Source organism: Pleurodeles waltl, chromosome 3_1 (assembly GCF_031143425.1).
Source record: "Pleurodeles waltl isolate 20211129_DDA chromosome 3_1, aPleWal1.hap1.20221129, whole genome shotgun sequence".
Classification (NCBI taxonomy): domain Eukaryota; kingdom Metazoa; phylum Chordata; class Amphibia; order Caudata; family Salamandridae; genus Pleurodeles; species Pleurodeles waltl.
In genome coordinates, this window is record NC_090440.1 from 1,758,972,479 (window position 1) to 1,758,985,709 (window position 13,231).

General features: G+C 41.1%; 1 protein-coding gene across 11 annotated transcripts in view; it reads right to left on the reverse strand.

The window, feature by feature from the left end:
• Window positions 1-13,231, reverse strand: part of ADPRH (ADP-ribosylarginine hydrolase) — a 108,524-nt gene that overhangs the window by 979 nt on the left and 94,314 nt on the right. The window lies entirely within an intron of this gene.

Here is a 13,231-nt window from a genome sequence, read left to right on the forward strand (position 1 = left end):
CAAAACTTATTGTTTTAGTTACCCGTGCCATTATTGATCGTGACTGCGTGCTTTAGATATCTTTTATCTTGCTAATTATGCAGTTTTATTTGTGATTCATGACACTACTTCTGCATGCTTTGTACCCTGTAGTATATTTTTGTGCTCACGTTTTTGTACTAATCCAATGTGCTTTATATTTGTATGGTATCTTTCAATTATTTAATTCCTGGATATTATTACTACGTTCCACGATTTAGTGCTAGTCTTTGCACTGGCAGCTCTAATTCTTCATGCTCACTTTCTTATAGAATGCGCTGTCTGCTGTGCTATTCCTAGCGCTATGTTTCCATTCTAACTATTTCTTTGAGCTTTGTCCTGTTATTTCATGCCTTGATTCGGTAGTCTGTGCCTTTACTACTTCTGTTCCTTTGTCGTTGTATACTGTAAACCTGTTTTTCTACAGCTCGAGACACCGTCCAAGAGCCACTAACTGCAGTCCTGTGACAGAGTATACGACTGACCTAGGCAGAATGCGATGTTAAGTATTTATTCACAGGATCACTACGGACTGTCATGCTTTCTTGCTCCATTTCCTTCAATCTTTGTTTGCTCTACTACTTTTTAATACCCAATATGTATTTTCAACTTCTCTTTTGTGTCATCAAATGGTTACATTTTTAACTGCAAGATTTGCTTGTGGTTATATCTTCCTCTATTTCTGACTATTCTTATATTCATTATTCTTTCTCTTTTGAAACTCTAGTTTTGGTTATGCTTGTTATGTACCTATGATTACTCTTGCTCCTGGTAATCGCTAACTCCATTTGACATGCTCCATTTTTTTCTTTTGTGTTCTCTTTCTCAATTGCATTCAGTGTCTTCCTATCAAGTTTTCTAAACTATGTGTCTATTGATTATCACATAATTTATTTGATAGTGTTTATAATTCTAGTTCAGTGTGTGGTTGCTACATGGTCACTATATTGCACCATAAAAAGATCTCAACTACCTGGTCACATGGTAAGCCTAGGTAAGGGACAAAGACATTTTGGTAAAGGCTGTTGAACAACTCCTCCTTGAATTTCCAAGCTGTAACTGTTGCTAAGCACCGCTTAGTACGTAAGGAAAACCTTCCCTACTGCCACTGTAAGATTGATCTTACCGCCTCTATACTCTGTATTCAATACCTTACACTTAGTTTCCTCTTCTTGACCTTTATTCCTTCCAATATCAGTGACTTCTCTGACCTTCTGTACCCCTCCACTGATACCATCCATTACCTCTTCAGCTTGCTTTTGTCTATTCTAAAAGTCCTTCATGGATTTACTGAACAATGTCTGAACTGTATTAGGCTGAGTTTATTTCCTTCTACCCCATTCCCTTGCCCCAACTAACTGGTCTTACTCATTCGAGCTTCCCTTCCTCATATGCCAAGTTTACATTACAGAAAACTGCACACATAAATAAATAATAATATGTAGGGATGGAATTAAGAATGGAAAATATATACTTACTCTGTGATGGAGTAGTGCTAGGAGAAGTAGGAGAATGCAACACTTCTGGAGGTCAATACTGTCGACCTAAGTACAGTAACATTTCTGTTGCTTTCCACATTTTTTACTGTTTTGCTATATTTTTGCATTCTATTCTTGCTATTCAGTGTACTACTTGTGTTACTTATCTGACCACGCCTCTACTTTGTTCTTTCCTAGTTATTCTATTTTTTAATCTAATTATTATTTCTTGCTTTAGATCATTGTACTTTTACGCTTACATTTGTGTGTTCTGTTACTGTGGCCCAAACCTCTTGTAGTATTTTTATTTCATGCTCTCCATTTCGTTGCCCATTTTTTTTCACTATTCCTAAATATCCTATTTATTCATGCTGTATTGCACATACCGTTTAAATCCGCTATATTTTATGGGTGGATGCTTATTTTATTACTCCTATTAGTCAGGTAAAATCTTGACATTTCAGCCCTTGTGACGCTGGACAAAATTTCTCAATTTGACTTGCACACGTTACAGGCAGTAAAAAACATAAATAAAAGTAAAGTTGAATGATGTTTTTCAGTATGATCTGGCTACGTGCCAGGTAGCAAAAAATAATAAAAAGTACTGTCCATGAACACTGGAAATCTCTCACACAGAATTGTACCTACCTGCGATCCACAGTAAGAGGTGTCTAGGAGGCGGGTGGTAGGCTGAGCCATGGTGGGTTGCGAGCAGTCACAGAATGTTTCTTGCATTTCATAATGATTTTTTGGATCTTGCATGAGACAGATGTGGTTTTGCTCTCTCTATACATTTGGACGTGGCCCTGATAATCCGCAAGTATGCAACGCAACAGAAACATTAAACTCTAGAACTGGAGGGGAGAGGGCAGATCTGAGGGATCGCCCATGCCATTCTTTAAATCAATGTTTCTTCTAATGCAATGGAAAGTATAGAATAAACCAACTACAGAGTTGCATCAGACAAGTAGGTCCATTCGGTGTAGAAAACTGTGTGGTGTGGTGTCACAGGCACCAGAGAAGTTGAAGAGTGTCAAGAAGGCCTGTGTTCACTTTAGGCTGATGATGAGATCTTCCCTGATATTAGCCAACGCGTTCTATATTCCTTGTACCTAATGACAGGTTAAATAATAGGTGGTTATGTAATGGATGCTTTAAGTATGTTGTTAGGATAGACAGCAAGTACTGGAAAGAAATATTTCAGCAGTCTGCAGGGCATGTGTCCTGCTATTTGATGGAGTTTTGTTTTGACCAATGACTTTGTGTTTCACCACTGCGCATATTAGTTGCTCAATGTTCACCAGTAGCACATGGTATGTTTTGTTCAGTTGAGCCGCCTATTGGCTTTGACATTGCATTAGCCATTACTTTCTGTATTCAGTTTAGCCGCCTATGGGCTTTGACATTGCATTAGCCATTACATTCTGTATTCTGCCTATTGGCTTTGACATGCTGTATCCAGTCTAGCCGCCTATTGGCTTTGACATTGCATGCCTATTGACTTTGACATGATGTATTCAATTTAGCTGCCTATTGACTTTGACATGGTATTAGATATTCTGCCTATGGGCTTTGACATGATATTATATATTGCATTTTGTATTCAGCTTAACTGCCTATTGGCTTTGACATGATATTCAGCTCCGCTGCCTATTGGCTTTGACATGATATTATACATTGCATTTCATATTCAGCTCCGCTGCCTATTGGCTTTGACATGATATTATACATTGCATTTTGTATTCAGCTCAGCTGCCTATGGGCTTTGACATGATATAAGACATTGCATTTTGTATTCAGCTTAGATGCCTATTGGCTTTGACATGACACTAGACATTGCATTTGATATTTAGGTTAGCTGCCTATTGCCTTTAACATGACATTGCATTTGATATTTAGGTTAGCTGCCCATTGCCTTTAACGTGGAGTTAGACATTGCAGTTGAGAATCCAAGCTGTATTTTTCCAAGCTGTGTTTTTGCACCAGATGAACCAAGATGTTTTGCTCTCACAGTAGACTAGACCTGATAAGAGAGAGTACATGGGCGTTGTTTCTCTTCCCTTGAGCTTGGGAACAGGAGTAGTCTTGGAGACCTGGCCAGTCTCCAAAAGGCTTGCTCAGTTTCCCAGGTCTGAGAGGAGGGGGCACACCTTTGTAACGAATGTAACAGGCTGCAGAGAGTCAGATTCGAATCTGCCGGACCTCGTGCTGGAGCTTGGCGCCAGCTGCCAGCATCCCGTGTGGGTAGATGACACTCTTTCTCGCGGCTGACAGGGGTCATCAGCTTGCAGACCTTAGAAAGATGTAGCTGTAAATAGTTCCTACACGGTGAAGTATTTGTTTTGCTTTGCATTCAATATCTTATAAATATAACCTGCTGTGTATATTGCAAACTGATATATTTTGTTTGATTAACGCGGACTTGAAAGCTACTAATTCGTCATTCATATAACAAGAATAAAAGTCTTCTTTGACCTCAGAAGTGCATTTCTGTTGTGTTATGTTAGTGCTTAGAAACTAAATAAGAGGAAAGCACTACAATTGGTACCAGAGGTCGTGGGGTGTCGGTCATTAAGAGGTGATTAAGAAGGGGTTTGACGAGTTAGTAGATTTCTAAGTGCACACTTTAAAAGTGTAATTGTTTTTTTGTTGTTTGGAGAATTACAGAAATTGTTTTCTGTTTGGAGAATCACAGTAGCACGGCAGACCATGTCTGAGAATACATGTGTTGATGAACTGCCTGATGGTGCTAAGAAAAACTGTGAATTGTTTTCTGTTTGGGGAATTACAGAAGAAAATGCATGTGTAGCTAAAATGCCTGATGTTGTTTTGAGAAATAATTCCCGTTGTATATATGTAGAAAACGTGTGTTTTGGAAGTAATGATGACAGAAAGGTCTGGATACCTTTATCTGCTTACAGAGAAATGCAGGAGAAATGTAGGAAGTTGGAACATGAAAATAGGAATTTACGTGAGCAAATTAGCCCGACTGAAAGTTATAAAAGGGCTGTTTTTGAAGAATCTTTCTTGTCCCATTCCAGTAATGAGGGGGTTAAGACAGCTCCGAGCTGCACTGAGACACCGAGTTTCATTAGCTTGTTTGATTTTTGGAAAAAGAAAAGCCCTCATTTGAGTGAAATCCTAACACTTTTGTATATGGTCACTGTGAAAAATTATATGCAGCTGCGCGCGTGTGATTTGGCAAATGAAATAATGCAGACTTTAGGTTTTTGCACAGTGCAAGAAGGAAATACTTATGTACATTTAAATCATGAACAAGGAAAGAAAATAGTGCCCCTAGCTAGAATCATACAATGGATCTGGTACTTGCAAGACAGGGCTAGAGTACCACAGATAAAAGAATTACCGATGAAACTGTGTGCACCATTTGAATTCGTGTATGTTAATGAGAAAAATGCAGAGAGAGAAGTGTACACCCAGAATTCTGCCTTAGTGGGGATGGCTAAGTGGGTGCCCCAGCAGCTGAGAGAAAAAGCCACTTACAGGTGGGCAGAGATGAGAGAGATGCCCATTCCCCTAGATTTGATAAAAACTGTGCAGCATGCACAAAAGCAATCTGTCATGCAAGCAGTCACAGAGCAGTTGGGGAGAGGAAAGTTACACAGAAATGGCAAAGTGATCAGGTTTTAGGGAGAGTGATTGCTGCAAATTACCAAGGAAAAATCGAAATTATGCTGATACCTAGAAAAGAATCTGATTTATTCATACAAATTGGAGACAGAATGGCCCAAATTGGCAAAAGTGCAGTGAATGGAGGTTTGGTAAAGAATGAGTCTGCCCCAGCCCTTCTGACAGTGCAAGAAAAGGGAAGCTGTGGCGCAGCAGATAAAAACCTCAGTACTGATGTGTGGGCTGAAGCCCCAAGTGACCCTCCAGAACCTGCAGAGAATATAACAAAGGGCCCCAAAAACGTCCTGCTGATTATAAAACAGGGAAAGAAAGAGGAAGGGTGCAGTTTAAATGAAAAATGTTATTTGCAAGAAAAGTCATACTTGTTTCTTTTGCAGATCCGACCACGTTTCGCCACTGTCCCTGAGTGCGCTGTGTGGTCCCCCTTCCGGTGTGTGCGTGTGGGGTCGGGGAAGGGACCGAATCCCCAACCTGAACCTGGCTGAGTAAAGTGCCAGCACCATGGATCCATTTTGCGCAAACTGCGCCTTCAGTTCAAGTTCAACTTGTTTGCTGTGTTTTTTTTTTTTTCCCCTCTCGTATGGAACTCTGACTTTTGCTTACCTTCCAGCAAACCTTTCAGGTGGACCGTGCACCTTTACATGAGTAGAACTCATGCCACATCAAATTGCTAACACTGTTGAATTAGAGACTCATTCAGAAAAAAAAAATTGCCCAGTCTTTTCTATGTAGATGTATCTGATGTGAAAGGTTATGAAATCAATGTGTTAATTCACTTCTATTGCTTTACAGGGATTGCTTTGATCATAATGTTTTTTTGTGCTGATGTTTTTTTTGTTTGTTTGAAATATGAGATATGTGAAACAAAAATTCATTGGTCAAAGGGCGGAATGTCCTGCTATTTGATGGAGTTTTGTTTTGACCAATGACTTTGTGTTTCACCACTGCGCATATTAGTTGCTCAATGTTCACCAGTAGCACATGGTATGTTTTGTTCAGTTGAGCCGCCTATTGGCTTTGACATTGCATTAGCCATTACTTTCTGTATTCAGTTTAGCCGCCTATGGGCTTTGACATTGCATTAGCCATTACATTCTGTATTCTGCCTATTGGATTTGACATGCTGTATCCAGTCTAGCCGCCTATTGGCTTTGACATTGCATGCCTATTGACTTTGACATGATGTATTCAATTTAGCTGCCTATTGACTTTGACATGCTATTAGATATTCTGCCTATGGGCTTTGACATGATATTATATATTGCATTTTGTATCCAGCTTAACTGCCTATTGGCTTTGACATGATATTCAGCTCCGCTGCCTATTGGCTTTGACATGATATTATACATTGCATTTCATATTCAGCTCCGCTGCCTATTGGCTTTGACATGATATTATACATTGCATTTTGTATTCAGCTCAGCTGCCTATGGGCTTTGACATGATATAAGACATTGCATTTTGTATTCAGCTTAGATGCCTATTGGCTTTGACATGACACTAGACATTGCATTTGATATTTAGGTTAGCTGCCTATTGCCTTTAACATGACATTGCATTTGATATTTAGGTTAGCTGCCCATTGCCTTTAACGTGGAGTTAGACATTGCAGTTGAGAATCCAAGCTGTATTTTTCCAAGCTGTGTTTTTGCACCAGATGAACCAAGATGTTTTGCTCTCACAGTAGACTAGACCTGATAAGAGAGAGTACATGGGCGTTGTTTCTCTTCCCTTGAGCTTGGGAACAGGAGTAGTCTTGGAGACCTGGCCAGTCTCCAAAAGGCTTGCTCAGTTTCCCAGGTCTGAGAGGAGGGGGCACACCTTTGTAACGAATGTAACAGGCTGCAGAGAGTCAGATTCGAATCTGCCGGACCTCGTGCTGGAGCTTGGCGCCAGCTGCCAGCATCCCGTGTGGGTAGATGACACTCTTTCTCGCGGCTGACAGGGGTCATCAGCTTGCAGACCTTAGAAAGATGTAGCTGTAAATAGTTCCTACACGGTGAAGTATTTGTTTTGCTTTGCATTCAATATCTTATAAATATAACCTGCTGTGTATATTGCAAACTGATATATTTTGTTTGATTAACGCGGACTTGAAAGCTACTAATTCGTCATTCATATAACAAGAATAAAAGTCTTCTTTGACCTCAGAAGTGCATTTCTGTTGTGTTATGTTAGTGCTTAGAAACTAAATAAGAGGAAAGCACTACAGCATGATGATCCTTTGGCTGGCCTCGATACTTGATCCACTCCTATCCGGTGGAAGGACAAGAGAAATATACAGGGTGAGGGGGGGTGGGGGGAAGGGTGAGAGGTGGTGATGGCACACACTGTAGATTCCTAATTTGATTTGGTTCTTAACTGATACATTTGCTAGTAAGGACTTTTTTGCTCTATTGATACCCCTGTTTTGCATTTTGCAGTCAACCTTGTGTTTCTGAGTTGGAGTTCCAGGTGGCTGGACTCAGGCTCCAAGTTTTCACATTGTTTGTTGACTATTTTTTTTCTGATCTCAGGAGAGTTTTGAGTGAAGTAGTTATTCTGTGGTGCAGAGTATGGGGGGCCCAAGTGATTTTGTAGGTCTAGTATAACTTTTTTCTGTCTTGTTTAATGCTTCCTCATTTATGTGATTGTACTGTCTTCTTGGAACAGGCTGATCGTTTCACTTGTTTTACAGGTGCAACTGTAGAACATATTTAGGAAGGTAATTATCATGTGATCAGACCTTGCCTGCGGTGGCACCATAAGATCTGAGCTTATAATGATATGTATAGATATTAAGTCTAATGTAGGGCCTGCACATGTGAAAAACATTTGACTAATTAGTAACCACCCAGGTTTTCAGTAATACTTTAAGTTGGTTTTGACTTTAGACAGTTGATTTCAATGCTAATTTCAACTGCTATCCGTATTTTGTGGGGCAGTATATATGGGAGAAGCCTGGTGGAATCCTCAAGTCAAAGACAGCAATCAAGTTGCCATTGAACTATCCTGCGGCCCTCATTACGAGGATGCTGGAACTTAGTATGGTGACACAAGGGTACTGGAGTCTTCGATACACCTAATTCTGATGATCAAGTTTCTCCCTAGACTGGGGAGTAGCTGCGGAGTCACAGTAATACAAGGATCCTTTTCCGTGCTAATTTTCCCTGTACTCTGGGAAGAAAACCTCTAACATTATATGCCTGCTTGCAGCACACAGAAAGTGACAGCGGAGTAGGAGGGGCGGGTGCTGAGGAGGGAGTGGTCAATTGGTTAAGGCAGAATTGTACCTGCCTAGAGGATGAGTCTACTTCCCCTCCTCACTGCTGTAGGCTCAGGTGGGGGTAGGACTGTGCTCCTGTCCGCAGATCCAGCCCCTGCATCATATACACATTCTGAGTTCAGAGTTATCAGGGCAGGAGACTGCAAACCAGATCAGTTTGCCCTGAGACACTCAGAATTTTAGTTGGTGAAATTTCACAAGCAGTTATTGCTCTTGGTGAAATTTCAAACACTCAAAGTTAGGGCCACGGTGAAATCAATAATGTGACTTTTTTGGGGTATTACATATATTGTATCAAGGGTGTGATTATGGGCTGAGAATGTGTAGATGATGCTGGTGTTTAGAAGTCTCATTATGGGTTGGGTAGAGTAGTATCTCATCCGGGATAAAACAAGGTGCAGGAACACTGGACCCTCAAGAAAAAAAAATAGTAAAGTTGTGTTAGGCCTGGGATACAACAGCAACCCAGACAAGGGGGAGTATTAAATGCGCCACCTTGCTGTGAAAAGTCTTCCTTCGTGGCCCACTTCCTTTCCCCATGCATCCCACCTGTGTCTCCCCGGACATATTTACCAACTGCTTATAACAGGAAATAAATGTGTGGTACACCACTAGAGTAAGAAACACTGTGTGGAATTCTGGTTGATAGTTCCAGATCTGCACAGTTATTCCACATTCTGAGGGATTTACCTTCTAATCGTGCTGTACTGGTAGGGTGTTACCACAAGGTATAGGTAAGTGCGTATTTTGCACCTCATCAGTAATATGCAACTCATAACTGGGCCTTGGTGTAAAGTAGCCCTACATTAGGACAGGCTCTGTCTCTAGATCAGACTGATTAGTTGTTTCATTGTTGAGGATGCAGGGGACGGAGTCTCCTGTCATTTGTCCAGCAACAGGAGATTTTTGTGGGGATCATGAGAAGGCTCCTCCGAGAAAATAACTGTGGAAGAGTTATTATTCTTCTGGGTTGGACACTGCCTCTTTGGCAGAACACTGTGGACGTGGAAATAAGAAAGACATTCTGAGCTTGAGGTGACATTGCAGTTTTTGATGTCGAGAAAGATTATCTCAAAGGCTTACATTCCGTGACAAGACAAGATATTGAATACTGAGACAAACAGATACATTTGTGTAACAACATCACAGAATAGCTTAGGTGTATCATCGACCTGTTAAGGTGCGACAGAACACAACAAGGCTCTGCGCAGGTGGACTGTACAGAAACAGAGAGATGCTTCTGAACTTGTTACTATTAATATCCATCTCTCAACTGCAAACTGTATGCCATTTTCCCAGTGGGGATATGTGAAAATGTTAGGTGGAAGAGGAGGAAAAGAGAAGCAAGCTAAATAATAGTGGATGTCTTACGATTTGTAGTATGTGTAGTTTGCCCTACCCTTACATATTTTTGGACACACTCTGTTGACAATGAAACGCAAAGTCAATAATCATATGAAAGATTACAAATAAATCCCATAAAAGATAATCCCACTCATGAAAATCTTGAACTCAAGAGAAACTCTCTGCTACTTTCTGTGTACATGAAATGCTTTCATAAGAAATATATATTCCCTTTTCATACAATTTTTATTTCAGTTTGTGGCTAATGCTATCAAGGATAACCCATGATGTAAGAAGGAGAGGGAAGGTGTAGTGATAACAGTGGGGAGGTGAGGGGTGGTCAGTTTGCTATATGAATGAAAAATGATCATGGGAGAACAGAAGAAGAAAATTCTAGACCTGAGAAGCAACAAAATGGAATACAGCCAATTATATAAAAGCTACCATAATGGTACATTGGCCTATACAGCCTCTCACCAATGGGTTTCTCAGATAGCGAGGGTTCTAGAATTGCAATTCTTTGTAGTCTGTTTACTGGCCTTGCATACCTTGTTTCACCACACCAACCTAATGCCAACCAGCAAATTAATAAGAACATTAATGAAATGAACAAACGAAATCTGATCAAACAGCAATGATGCGAGAACCTTTGGTTTGGGAAACAGAGGAAACACAAATAAAGGGAAACATTGGACCCAGAAGTTTCAGGACAAGCTAAAACACAGTTCAGAATTAGAGGGTAAAAATCGGAATACCCTCAACGGGCTAGACAAGTGGTTATTAACCTTTTGACTTCTGTGGACACCCATTTAATTTTTACTCGAATCTGGGGCTCCTGAATGAATCATTATTGGAATGTGGGGAATCCCACTGAGTCATCACTGGAAGCCAGGGACCCAGGCCTAAGCATGTTCAATGAGTTTAACTGGAAAACTGTTCTTTCATATTTATAGAACGTTTTTAAATTTTACATTTTGCTTCTTTATTTATGTACACTTTATTAATCTGTTAAAATTGTTTAATTTTCTGTACAGTTGCAAAGCTCCTGAGTATGCTTTGCTCCCCCCCAGCCCCAGGGATCCACAGACCACAGGTTAAGAACTACTGAACTAGAAAGCACAGCTAATCCCAACTCCCAAGTCCCAATCAGACTATTTTATTTATTTACTCGCTCTAGGCTCGGCCTTGAGAACAATTTTATAGGGGACTAGTAGCAACTCACACTGCCCCTTATCACAAGCACAACTGCCACTAAGACATAGGAAAGGCAGACACTGGCCAGTGCAGTTGTCGGTCCAGCAAGACCCCAAGCATCAGGTTTCACTTTAACAGCGCACACGTGTTAGGCAGTGGGGTAGCCTTACACCCCCTAACGTTAAACCTGCAAAGACAACGCAAACATTTGAACTCCGCTCTGTTCTGGGCAGGAGGCAAAACGATTCACACCACCCTCCTCTCCATTTGATGGGAAACCCTATATTTCTTCCACCCTTCTCTTACTCGATGGGCAAGGGCATGTCTAAAGACATCCTCCCATTGACTGCTAAACTACGGACAAACACACAATGCACCAAAGCACTTGCACCTCAGCGGGTTCACTTAAGCCAGCCTGGCAAGCCGGCAAAGCCCCTGACCTTTGCCGCTGACAGTGGACCAAGTGCCATATTTAGTTACTACCGCATACCTGTGGAAGATCTCTCTGGAGAATGTGCCTCAACAGAATCCTGGCTACCATAAGCTTTTTTTGCCTACTCAGCACTTTGTTGTAGATGGGTGCCCCACTTCATAGACCACAACTGAAATGGCCCATACTGCCACCAGCAGTTAAGCAGCAGCTTCCTTACTCTAAATGCTTCTTCAATCTTGCCAAACTTTAAGTGACCCCATGGGGTAATACAGTAAACATCATACACTCTCTGACATTGACATCACAGAAAGTGTGGTCACATGACCATTGACCCTGAATGCTCCTAGGAAGTGATGTCATTTTACATTAGCCCTGAAGACATCAATTGACAACACAAAAATTCCGGCTGCATGATTAATATGACAACATAACACAATCAAATGTCTATTTTGGATATCACCTATATTAGAGTGCTGACATGATTTCCGAACGTGGTAGGGCATACCACTTCCTCTAAATTATAGTGAGCAAGAGAATCAAGTGAGCCATACCTCTTTTCAGGGGATTTTTGTGATCTTTCCCTATAGAATTTTGAAGGAAAGTGGGATGGATCAGTTAGTACATTTTACAGCACAATTTGCCCATTAATGTCATACACTTAGAAAGGGTGCTCATAAAATCTTCAAGCCCTTTCATGGTATACCAGGCCAATAAAACCTCACACTTCCCAGGAGCTGACCACATTCTTCTTAAAATGTGCTGTAGGTGTCCCAATATATCAAACGTTACCTCCACTGGCCATGACCAGCATTTTCTTATGTGTGTCCAAATATGTGATGCCTGCCCCTGTAAGCCAAATATTACATGCAATTTGCCTGTGTCATAATTTTGCAGTAAATGGTAGCATATGCCAAGCCTGACTCTTATGTCGAAACGTACGGCTTGTATGTCAGGGACAGTATTGTCATGGTCGCCCCCACCCATTTGCCAATATTGTCCTCCCTTATGTCAAGAACTACTTCCTGTGACATTATCCAGTAACTGTACGTTAGCTGGGTTTCTGATTTACCGCCAGCCTGGTCCGGTCTCACAGTTTATCTCTGCTTTGGCTGATATTCTGCCTGGATATGTGATACGATACTCTAATTTCCTAATTTTGGGCGACCTCAAACTTCATTTTGAGGATACCACGTGTCAATCGGTTATTTCTCTCATTGATAACTGAGAAGAATTCCAATTTACCTAAATGATTCACGCTCCTACACACAAGCAAGGACATATCTTGGACCCTATATTTGCCAACTCTGCTTGTGCGAGTGTGGATCCTCCTATACCTGTGGTATGGTCAGACCATTTTTTTCTTCCTTTTCAGACTGCTGTATCTGCTCCAACCTCTATGCCATCAGGTGGCCAGCACTGACAAATGTGAAAGTGATCCAGGGTTACCCCAGCTGCCTTAACAGCAGCCTTGAGTGCTAACGGCCCAATTCTTAGAGACTGCATAGACACAGCAAACTTGCAAGTAGAAAATTGGATTAGCAAAGCATTAGACTGCATTGCACCTTTGATGTTACCTGCTCCAAACCATCTGCAGAATGGTGATAAACTTCTGCTATTAATGAAGACTTGCAAACGCCTAGAGCGACCCATGGCGTAGGAACAATGCTTTGTAGATTAAAACAACTGTGATAAGGCGCGCAAGATATATCACAAACAGATCAGGCTTACGCAGTCAGTACTATGCTCATGAAGTAGAGCATGCTCATAATTCATCCCGCAAACTCTTTCTCATAGTAAAATCTTTGTCTTCCCTGGAGCGTTTATCCCCTAACATCACTCCGTCAGTGG